We start from the raw sequence: 11,726 nt of genomic DNA, 5'->3' as shown, positions 1-11,726 counted from the left end.
CCTGAAAAACTAAGAAAGCATGTTGATTCTAATAGATCAGCTATGTAATTTTAAACATACCATAGTTATCCTCACTTCTACTTTTCAATTGTTCTGCATATTGTTTCAGTCAACATCCTCTTTCCCTCTATGTCATGCACACCCCACAGCATCTTTTACATTTCTGCCACACTATGAAAGCTGTTCTGCCCTTTCTTAAGTCTTAGGGAGCATATATTTAAAATTTAGCATATTTACATAATAATCCCAAGCACTTTTTAAAAAATAAACACAAATATACTAAATTGATTAGGCCTTCCCTCTGAATAGCAGTGTTCCAATATCTCAGGGGTTGCCACAAAGAAGAGGGTGTCAAACTATTCTCCAATGCACCTGAGGGTAGAACAAGAAGCAATGGGTGGAAACTAATCAAGGAGAGAAGCAACTTAGAACTGAGGAGAAATTTCCTGACAGTTAGAACAATTAATCAGAGGAACAGAAATTGCCTCCAGAAGTTGTGAATGCCCCAACACTGGAAGTCTTTAAGAAGATGTTGGATAGCCATTTGTATGAAATGGTATAAGGTTTCCTGCCTAGGCAGGGGGTTGGACTAGAAGACCTCCAAGGTACCCTCCAACTCTGCTATTGTATTGTATTGTATTGATAAGCATGCTTAAAATCAGTAAGCTGCACCAGCAATTTATTAGATTTATTGGCAGGACCAAATGTGTGCTCAAAAATATCATTCTTAATGTAATAAAGGTTCTGATTCCCAAGACACCCCTAAAAATCTGATGTAAAGTTAATTTGTCATCAGAATCACAAAATGAAAAAAATGAAAAGTTTATATAGCATGGATTTCTGTTTTGCAATTATATACATTTTTTTTTTTTACTTTGGCCCACCAAATAACATTTTCGTTTTTTTTTTAAAAAATCCAGTAATTCCTTCCTAACTTTTTCTTTGACTAAGGCCAAAGCCAAGAATGCTAAGGACTTAAGGCATCATTTATTTACACGACTGCATTTTAATAATCATCTTAGGCTAGTGTTACACGGCCCAAGTTTGTAAATGTTCCCTGTCCTTTTTGTTTATAAAAAAAAAAAGCAGAGATTCTTCATATGCCCAAGCTGTTCCAAAGAAATTGGAGGAATGGGTTGGCAGGGCAGATGAAGGAGGAGTAAGAAAAGGGGGTCAGGTCCTTTGAAAGTTCCTAAACTAGCGAGAATCTTTCACTGTGTGGGTGGCAGGTATATCAGCTGACACAGGGGAAATGCATGTGCGAAGCTGGCCACCCAAGACCTTGAGTCTCTCATGGAGCTTGGGAAGGCACCTGCTGTCCTTGCCAAAACAAGCCATTCATTGCTAAAGCAAGACTTGAAAAGACCAGTCTTTGTCAGCCCAGGGGAGGTGGGGTGGGGGGAAATTTGGGAGCAAAGGAGCCTTTGGTTTTCACTTAAACAATCTCAAATGACCAGTTTAGAAATGCAGGAATGTTTTGCAGAATTGACGCACTCCACCCCAAATGAGAAGACATCGGCTCAAGATCTGCTGAGCATTAATATGCATCGGACTAGAATTTCACGCGTTGAGTGAGTTTTGTGACCCCCACCGTGCGCTGGTGGTCTGTCATTGACAGGATCTCAATCTGCAATTTGTTATCTTTAGGCCTGATAAGGACATCTGGTTTCGATTCAGGTGGCCATGAGTTTGCCTCCGAGTTGAGGAAGAAAGAAGAGGCTCCCTCAATTCACTCAAATTGAATTTTCTCACAAATTTCAACCCCGAGATGAGAACCAGGAGAAGCCGGCGCCCTTCGTCACATGCGTACCCCAAAAATAAAAACAACCCCCTATTTTGCTTCCTTGGACGTTTGGCTCATTAAAAAGCTGCAATAAATCAGTTTCACCTGGCTGGCTAAAAGAGTACATGTTAAAAGCAATGAAAGTCATTAGTGCAATCAGATATTTTTCTGCATATATTCAGATGTATTTTTAAAAAGGGGTGAACTCTTTATGACCCATCTTCTTTTTGGGCCCGTAAGTTATTGTAGTTGCACAGTAACTGCTGGTTCTTTTAGAAATAACGGAAACAGTAGCTTCAGAGGCCTTTTCCGAGCTTCCGAGCCGAGGTGGCGCAGTGATTAAATGCAGCACTGCAGGCTACTTCAGCTGACTGCAGTTCAACGGTTCAAATCTCACCGGCTCAAGGTTGACTCATCCTTCCATCCTTCCAAGGTGGGTAAAATGAGGACCCGGATTGTTGGGGGCAATATGCTGACTCTGTAAACCGCTTAGAGAGGGCTGAAAGCTCTATCAAGCGGTATATAAGTCTAACTGCTATTGCTATTGCTATTGCTATTCCTTCCATCAGAATCTCTCCCAAAAGGAAGAGGACTGAATTAACACTGAGAATCTGGGAGAGAGGGGGAAAAAAATCTGTAACTATTCATAAAACTTTTCCAGTGATTTATGAAGTTGTACAGGAATACGCCAGTCCCTGACTGCCTATCTCTATCAAGCATATGAAGACTCTTCTTGGGATAAATTTCAGAATTGGATTAGTGTAAATATGGATAGCATTGTCCTGTTGAGTTTCTGCAAAAAGTTAAGGAATACAATAAGTGCCAATTTGTTTAGGAATTATGAACTGAACAACTGTGAAAATAGCAAATATTATTCTTTCTATGTACAAAGGATGTGCTGATCTAGGATTGGTAGTTTATCCTTGTGTCTCCATAATGTGTTTGTGTGTGTGTATGTGTGTGTGTGCGTGTGTGTGTGTGATGCACAAATCAAGGCACTTAACCTTCAAATCAGCTGCTGCTCCCTGAGAAATTCTGCCTCTTGCCCCTTACTCAACAATGTGGCTGAAGCTATTAGGGAAGCAGCTTTGTTGATTCTCCCAAAGTGGTATCCTTTACACATAAGGAGTTAGTAGTACTTAAACACCTTGGAACCATATGGCTGAAGCTATTAGAGAAGCAGCTTTGTCGTTTCCTTTACACAAGAGAAGAGGTTAGGGGTAGTTTCTGAAACCTGGGTTTTGAAGCAGACAGACAGACGGGGGGGGGGAATAAACCCCAGATGTAGGATCTCAGAACAGCCCAGTGAAGGACCAAATACAGCTAGCGCCATGTTTAACCACTGTGTTTACCTGATTGGAAAATGATTTTCCTCAATTCCCAGTAAAAAAAAAAATGTTGTGTGAATGTGAGTGTGTGTTTTATTGCGTTGGCTGATAAACACTGGAATGTAAAAAGGGAAAGAATTGGCAGGAGGTACAAATTATTGTTGCTCCAAACCCTTAGGAAGGACTGCTGTCCCAGTTATTTAATTCTCTGTATAACAATGAAATAAATATTTCTTCCCTATCTCTCCTCTTTGCCTCATTTCAACATTATGAATGTTGGCTTTTCTCCCTTTTAATTGACTCAGTGCATTTACATTCTGTGCAGTGGTGGGTTTCAAAAATTGTTCGAACCTACTCTGTGGGTGTGGCCTCCTTTGTGGGAGTGGCTTGCCGCCCATGTGACCGGATGGGAGTGGCTTGCCGCCCGTGTGACTTGATATGAAGATGCCAACGACACTTGTCAGAACCACCTTAAATGACCTTACACACAGCACTGGCATGCATAAGAATAGGATGTGAACTTGTTTTTTAAAAGGCATCTTTGGTTTGCGTTAAAACAACTTCAACACACGCAATGTGCTGATTGCACCACAAACGCAGTAGTCATCCTTACCTTTCACAGAGGCACTGAGTTTTATAAATATGAGCATGATAGTGTAGAATAATCATATCCAAGGACCAGTGGTGGGTTTCAAAATTTTTTGGAACCTCTTCTGTAGGTGTGGCCTGCTTTCTGGGTCCATTGGTGGAACCTCTTCTAACCGGTTCGGTAGATTTGACGAACCGGTTCTACCGAATAGGTGCGAACCCACCTCTGGTTTCTACCCAGTTGTTCCTTTCTTCCCCCCACCCCCTACCATCATCACCCATTCCTCTACCCTTACTCTATCTGTTTCTTCCCACCTCATTCTTTCTGCTAGACTGAAGGGAAAGGAAGGAATGGAAGGAATATTGTGTATCTACAGTATATGGTTATGTGTAAAGAGGATAGTTGCTGTATGCAAGTATGGTGTACTTATTTTCCAAGCAGTTATATTTTATCATTCATTATGGCACTTACAGTATGGTAATTAATGGTGTACTTTATTTTACAAGCAGTTATATTTAATCATGCGTTGTTATTTTTGTTTGGCTTTCTCCTTTGTGAACATGTGCAAACAGGTCTATTTTTATGCGCAAACACATGCAAGAGTTGGTTACATGCTCACATGGGTGGGTAAGGAAATCTCCATGATCTGTTTCAGTTGGAACAGAATAAGATCATTTTTTTTAATTGATCTATTTATCCTTTCAATAAATCATAAAATCTGAAATACACCAAGTGAATGAGAGGAAGAGTGGGAAACAGAGGGGAGAAGAAAGATGGGAAGAGAGGGATAGGAGAGAGGGTTAGGGGGGAAGATGAGGAGGATAAGGAGGAGTGGAATGAAGAGAGAGGAGAAGGAGAAAGGAAGGGGAAGTAGAATAGAAAAGGATGATGGAGGGAAGAAAGGAGGTAGGAGAGAGGTAGAAGAAAGAGGTGTATGGAGAGCAGAAGAGCTAATAATGGGTTTTTATCTTTCTGGGCGTTGATGGCAAGAGGAACTGATGTAATTACTACTTAATACAATAGGATATTGGCTATGTAATAGTATACATGTGATTATATATTATGAAAATGGAAATAAAAAGTATATTTCAAACAAATAATAATAATAAATCATAAAATCTGGACTGCCTTGATTTTGATAAAGAGAGAGAGGATCCCAGATACTCTCTTTGGTGTCTTCAAGAGAATATGATCCTCTCTGAAACATTGCAGAGATCTGCTTCCAGTTAAAGCAACAGAATGAGGTAGCCATCTCAAGATAGCTAATTTATGGTGTCATTAAGGGCAACAAGCTACACAAGTTCAATTTACCTATTCCACTGAGAGAAATTCTGGGAGATTTATATCTGAGAGAACTTTACTTTAGGTTCTCTATTTACTATTACTCTTCTTTTCCCCAATAGGTAGGGAAATCATCTTTCCAAGGGTTTGTTTTTCCTGTGGAATTCAGTTTTCCATTTTTGTCCTGGGGAAGGGCTAAATGTACCTGCCCTTGTCTGTTATTGTAGAATAACTTTCCTTATCTGAGAATTCCCAGGAAGGATATTTGATAAAATTCTAACTGGATATTAGCAATAGCAATAGCAGTTCGACTTATATACCACTTCATAGGGCTTTCAGCCCTCTCTAAGCGGTTTACAGAGTCAGCATATCGCCCCCAACAACAATCCGGGTCCTCATTTTACCCACCTCGGAAGGATGGAAGGCTGAGTCAACCCTGAGCCGGTGAGATTTGAACCGCCGAACTGCCGATAACAATCAGCTGAAATGGCTGCAGTACAGCACTCTAACCACTGCGCCACCTCGGCTCTATTCTGAATGCATATAAAATACATATAAAAGTTTGGTTACTGTGACATGGATATGACATGGAGCCCTGGTGACACACTGATTAGAATGCAGAAGTACAGACTACTTCTGCCAACTGCCAACGGTTTGATCCTGACCAGCTCAAGGTTGACTCAGCCTCCATCCTCAGGAGGTTGCTAAATGAGGACCCAGATTGTTGGGGGCAACATGCTGACTCTGTAAACTGCTTAGAGAGGACTGTAAAGCACTGTAAAGTGGCATATAAGGTCCAAGTGCTAAAATACAGGAACATTACTTTAATAAAATACAGCTTCTATATCCTTATCATGGTATGCATGAAAAACATATTGAATATGGGGGCAACCGCTGTTAAACTTGATCAAGCAAACTCAGGAAAGCTGAGGACTTCTTGGTTTAGTGGTAAAACGGTTAATTTATCACTATTTAAAAAAAACAAATTTGGCTCATTTTCTGAAAGGTTTTGAGAAAATCCACATTGTTCTGTGTGCATAAAGGACAGTCAGATACAGCCCCTTTAGGGTGTGATGCCTGCTAGAGGTCTGACTTGACTTTAACTTTTTGATACATTTATATGGTCATATTGAAAATTTATCACACAAACTAGGACAAATTAAGTCATTGAAGTCTCAATGAGATAAATGGGTTTTGTTCTTGTGAGTATATTTGCACCTTTAATTGTATAAACTGCAGCTTTAAATGTATATACTGCAGCTGTTCTGAATTATACGCTGGAAAAATTAGAAATTCCAATAGAATAGATAGAATAGAATAGAATAGAATAGAATAACAGAATTGGAAAAGACCTTGAAGGTCTTCTAATTCAACCACCCTGCTTAGGCAGGAAATCCTACGCCACTTCAGACACTTGAATATCTAACATCTTCTTAAAAACTTCCAGTGTTGGGCATTCACAACTTCTGGAGGCAAATTGTTCCATTGATTGATTGTTCTAACTGTCAGGAAATTTCTCCTTAGTTCTAGGTTGCTTCTCTTGATTATTTCCAATTATTGTTTCTTGTCCTACCCTCAGGTGCTTTGGAGAATAGTTTGACTCCCTCTTCTTTGTGGCAACCCCTGAGATATTGGAAGGCTGCTATCATGTCTCCCCTAGCCTCCCCATGTAGAAAAAATGTGGAAACTCTAGAAAGACTGCAGAGAAGAGCAACAAAGAGGATTAGGGGACTGGAGGCTAAAACATATGAAGAACGGTTGCAGGAACTGGGTATGTATAGTTTAATCAGAAGAAGGACTAGGGGAGACATGATAGCAGTCTTCCAATATCTCAGGGTTGCCACAAAGAAGAGGGAGTCAAACTATTTCCCAAGGCACCTGAGGGTAGAACAAGAAGCAATGGGTGGAAACTAATCAAGGAGAGAAGCAACTTAGAACTGAGTTCTCTACAAAGGAAAATCTAGTAATAGCAATAGCAATAGCAGTAGACTTATATACCGCTTCATAGGCCTTTCAGGCCTCTCTAAGCGGTTTACAGAGAGTCAGCATATTGCCCCCAACAATCTGGGTCCTCATTTTACCCACCTCGGAAGGATGGAAGGCTGAGTCAACCCTGAGCCGGTGAGATTTGAACCGCTGACCTGCTGATCTAGCAGTAGCCTGCAGTGCTGCATTTAACCACTGCGCCACCTTGGTAAGGACCCATTCCTTAAGAGTGTCTATTATAGAATATGCCTGTTGCCCTAATCTGTTTGTCATTAGTCAAGCAATGGAAGTATTGTTCTTTTAATCAGAGTTTGTGTAATGCTGTTATGTCTTTCAATGTTTTCAATTTGTTTCTCATAAGTGGCTTACATTGGGGAACTGTGTATTTTTAATTCTAGTTTGTTGTTTGCTGTTTCTAACTTGATTTTTATTTTCTAAACATGCTTTAGGTACTCTAAATGTAAATGGTTTCAAACTAAAAAAAATAATAGAAAAATAGAGTAAAATGTACTAAATGATGAAAAACCCATTTAAAAATATTATGACATGAATAGGTTAATATTTAAAGTATTTTTGCTTCAAATTTATCTCACCTTTTTTCATTATTTAGGAACTGTGGATCATTTGACAATGCCTGTAGCATTACTGTAATTAAATCAAGGATTGGACTGAAATATTCTAGTGAAAGATCCAGGTTAGCTGCTCTTAGCGTTCCAAGTACATAACATAAGTACATAGTAACTTTAATTCAATTAGCAAAGCTAATATATTGACCGTTTGTGAAAATTTACCCACAACTGGAATATATTGGATGGAGAAGTCAAGTAAACACAAGCTGCATGCAGTTGTGAGAGGTGGCAGGAGATGTTTATAGAAATAAAAATCTTAAGGAAATTTGAAACTTTTAATAGACTTTGAAAACTGTTCAAGTACTTCATTTTTGATAATAAATCACATTAAGTAACAGAAAAAAAGTATATACGGGCAAGTATATTAGCAATTAGCAACCCTCGATACCCAAGGAAGAAGTAAAGAAGAAGTATTAGCAATGTAGCACAAAATCAAATTAATCATTTTAAAAGTTATAAAGGGGACAGGGAATTCTTGGAAATTATATATTACAGACAGAACAATTATAGAATAATTAATTGCATTTTGGGAAGCTATTTTCCTTGTTCTTTTGTTGAAAAAAATAACTAATTGCTGTCAGTTAGTGTGTGTGTGTGTGTGTGTGTGTGTGTGTGTGTACCCGTGAAAATCTATGAATATGACTGTTTGTATGATACTGGACTGTGTTATTTGGATTATCCCTTAACTGAAAGACATTGATGACTGATTGTCTTATCCGTGTATGACTTGGGCTGTTTGATGGACTCTGATACCTCTATTCCCACGAAAGCAAAGCCTATTTAAACTGCCAGTGTCTCTGTATGCTGGTTTGTGTGTTCTCCAACACAACTCTCACAACGCTTCTCTGAACACACTCGCTCTCCTAATGGGGAGCTTACCTAACGAGTCAACGGCAGCCAAAAAGCCAACAGAAGGATTCAATCAAGATCATGTGAGGTACTAATACCATTCTATAAAAGCCTTAGCAAGACCACACCTAGAATCCTGCATCCAGTTTTGGCCACCACACTATAAAAAAAGATGTTGAGACTCTAGAAAGAGTGCAGAGAAGAACAACAAAGATGATCAGGGGACTGGAGGCCAAAACACATGAAGAACGATTACAGGAACTGGGTATGGCTAGTCTAGTGAAGAGAAGGATCAGGGAGACATGATAGTGTTTCAATATTTGAGGGGCTGACACAGAGAGGAGGGGGTCAACCTACTTTCCAAGGCACCTGAAGGCCAGATAAGGAATAATGGATGGAAACTGATCGAGGAGAGATTCAACCTAGAAATAAGGAGAAATATTCTGACAGTGAGACAATCCACCCATGGAACAGAAGTTGCCTTCGGAAGTTGTGGGGGCTTCATCACTAGAAGCTTTCAAGAAGAGACTGGACTGCCATCTGTCAGAAATGGTGTAGAGTCTCCTGCTTGGCCAGGGGGCTGGACTAGGTGACCTAAAGTTCCCTTCCAACTCTGTTATTCTATTATTCTGTACGTCAGGGAGAATACGTTCTTCATCAGTACCAGTGGTGGGTTTCAAAACTTTTCGAACCTACTCTGTGGGTGTGGCCTCCTTTGTGGGAGTGGCTTGCTGGCCATGTGACCTGGTGGGAGTGGCTTGCCGGCCATGTGTTTCTTTCTTTCTTTCTTTCTTTCTTTCTTTCTTTCTTTCTTTCTTTCTTTCTTTCTTTCTTTCTTTCTCTCTCTCTCTCTCTCTCTCTCTCTCTCTCCTTCCTTTTGTCTCTCTGTCCCTTTTTCCTTTTTTTCTTTCATCTCCCTTCCTTCCTTCCTTCCTTCCTTCCTCTTTCTCTCTCTGTGTGAGTCTATGTGTGTCAGTGGTGGGTTTCAAAAATCTTTGGAACCTCTCCTGTAGGTGTGGCCTGCTTTCCGGGTCCACTGGTGGAACCTCTTCTAACCGGTTTGGTAGATTTGACGAACCGGTTCTACCGAACTGGTGCGAACTGGCAGGACACCACCTCTGATCAGTATGAAATGATTGTCTTAATTTTTTTTTCGCTTGCATATACTTTTTAAAAAAGCTTATTGAATTTTTTTTTCTGTTTTTGCTCTCTGTTGCTTTTTAAAAAAAACCACCAATACACAACCTTTTGCCAGTTGGCTGAAGCTTTCAATCATTCCAAGCTAAACAGCAAGAGAAATGCTTGTAGCAGGTTTTTGGAAAGCTTCCGCTTGCAAATGGCTCCAGACAGTACGTACTTTACCCTCGTTCTCTGTGGATCAATTTCTTTAGTAAAAGAACCACAGGAGGCCCAAGCGAACAGGGAGGACAAAGCAAATCGAAAATGAGTCATAAAAAAGGATTACAGTTGCAAGTGTTACAGTTGCAAGAGCAATATTATTCCTAATTATACAGAATTTAGCATACTTTCTTAATGGCGTGTAGCCAGGCTGACACAGCCCTCTGCTCGGTTGGCACTTTTAGTTCAGTGGATTATATTAACGTTAATATATTAATATTAACGTCTGTTTTAAAAGCTGTGTAAAGACTTCCCCATAGGACTCCTTGAAACTTTATTAATGTTGGCTTTTCTCCCTTTTAATTGACTCAGTGCATTTGCATTCTGTGCAATGGTGGGTTTCAAAAATTGTTCGAACCTATTCTGTGGTTGTGGCCTCCTTTGTGGGAGTGGCTTGCCAGCCATGTGACTGGATGGGAGTGGCTTGCTGCCCATGTGACCGGATGGAAGTGGCTTGCCGCCCATGTGACCAGATATGAAGATGCCGACGACACTTGTCAGAACCACCTTAAATGACCTCACACACAGCACTGGCCTGCATAAGAATATGATGTCAACTTGTTTTTTAAAAGGCATCTTTGGTTTGCGTTAAAACAACTTCAACACACGCAATGTGCTGATTGCACCACAAACGCAGTAGTCATCCTTACCTTTCACAGAGGCACTGAGTTTTATAAATAGGAGCATGATAGTGTAGAATAATCCTATCCAAGGACCAGGGGTGGGTTTCAAAAAATGTTTGGAAGCTCTTCTGTAGGTGTGGCCTGCTTTCCGGGTCCACTGGTGGAACCTCTTCTAACCGGTTCGGTAGATTTGATGAACCGGTTCTACCGAATAGGTGCGAACTGGTAGGAAACCACCTCTGATTCTGTGCCATGGAAAGAAAAGTGTCCATGAGACTCCACAAGGAATTTTTTTTTTTTAAAAAAGAGATACTCCTGCAACTTCAAGTATGGGACTACATTTTGTAATAATTCATCTGGTGTGCTTGGTAGATCCATATTCAAGCCCTCACAGATCTCACTGGTCATTTCAAGGCAGACAATGTCTCCAGCCGGTGGTGGGATTCCAAATCTTTCCTACCGATTGTATGAGAGAGAGAGCGCTTCACGCATGCGCGCAGCACTTAAAGACCACCCTTGGTGTCAGTGCTGGTGAGCTGAGCTGTTTTTTTTTAGCTCAGCTGAGGCGTGGCAATCTGCTCTGCTGCGCGAATCATCTGAGCTAAAAAAAACCCGAGGGATATAGAACAGGAAATGACAAGAGTGGGAGCAGTGATGGGATTCAGCCGGTTCGCACCTATTTGGGAGAACCAGTTCGTAACTTTCTAAGCAGTTCGGAGAACCGGTTGTTGGAAGAAATCTTATTTTATTTTTTTCCGACTTTACAGGGCTAATCCGGTAAGGAAGGCAGGAAGGAACATTCTGGTGTTGTTTCTAGCCTCATCTTTATTGCCCTGCTACTGAAACTGCCTCTCCAGTTAACCATCGTCCAGGCCTTCCGCACGGCCCTTAAGATCTGGCTATCCCGTCAGGCCTGGGGATAGGACTTTACTCTCTCCCCGCCCGAATGCCGAGTGAATGTTGTGCTTTTAGTTAATTATTTTTACTCACATTTTCTTTTATGTCTTGTCTTGCACTCCCCTCCCTCATTATTGTAAGCCGCCCTGAGTCCCCTCAGGGAAAAGGGCGGCCTATAAGTGTTCAATAAAACTTAAACTCAAACTCAAACCCTTATTACATTGTAATAGCTAAGGCGAAGCGCCCATCGACGTGAGTTGGCCACAGCCACATTGTCACATGACCACTGAGCTATGCCTACCCAGCTGGTCATTATGGCAGAGAAACCGGTTGTTAAATTATTTGAATCCCATCACTGGGCGG

This window comes from Thamnophis elegans, chromosome 8 (genome assembly GCF_009769535.1).
Source record: "Thamnophis elegans isolate rThaEle1 chromosome 8, rThaEle1.pri, whole genome shotgun sequence".
Taxonomy (NCBI): domain Eukaryota; kingdom Metazoa; phylum Chordata; class Lepidosauria; order Squamata; family Colubridae; genus Thamnophis; species Thamnophis elegans.
This window is presented reverse-complemented; position numbering follows the sequence as displayed.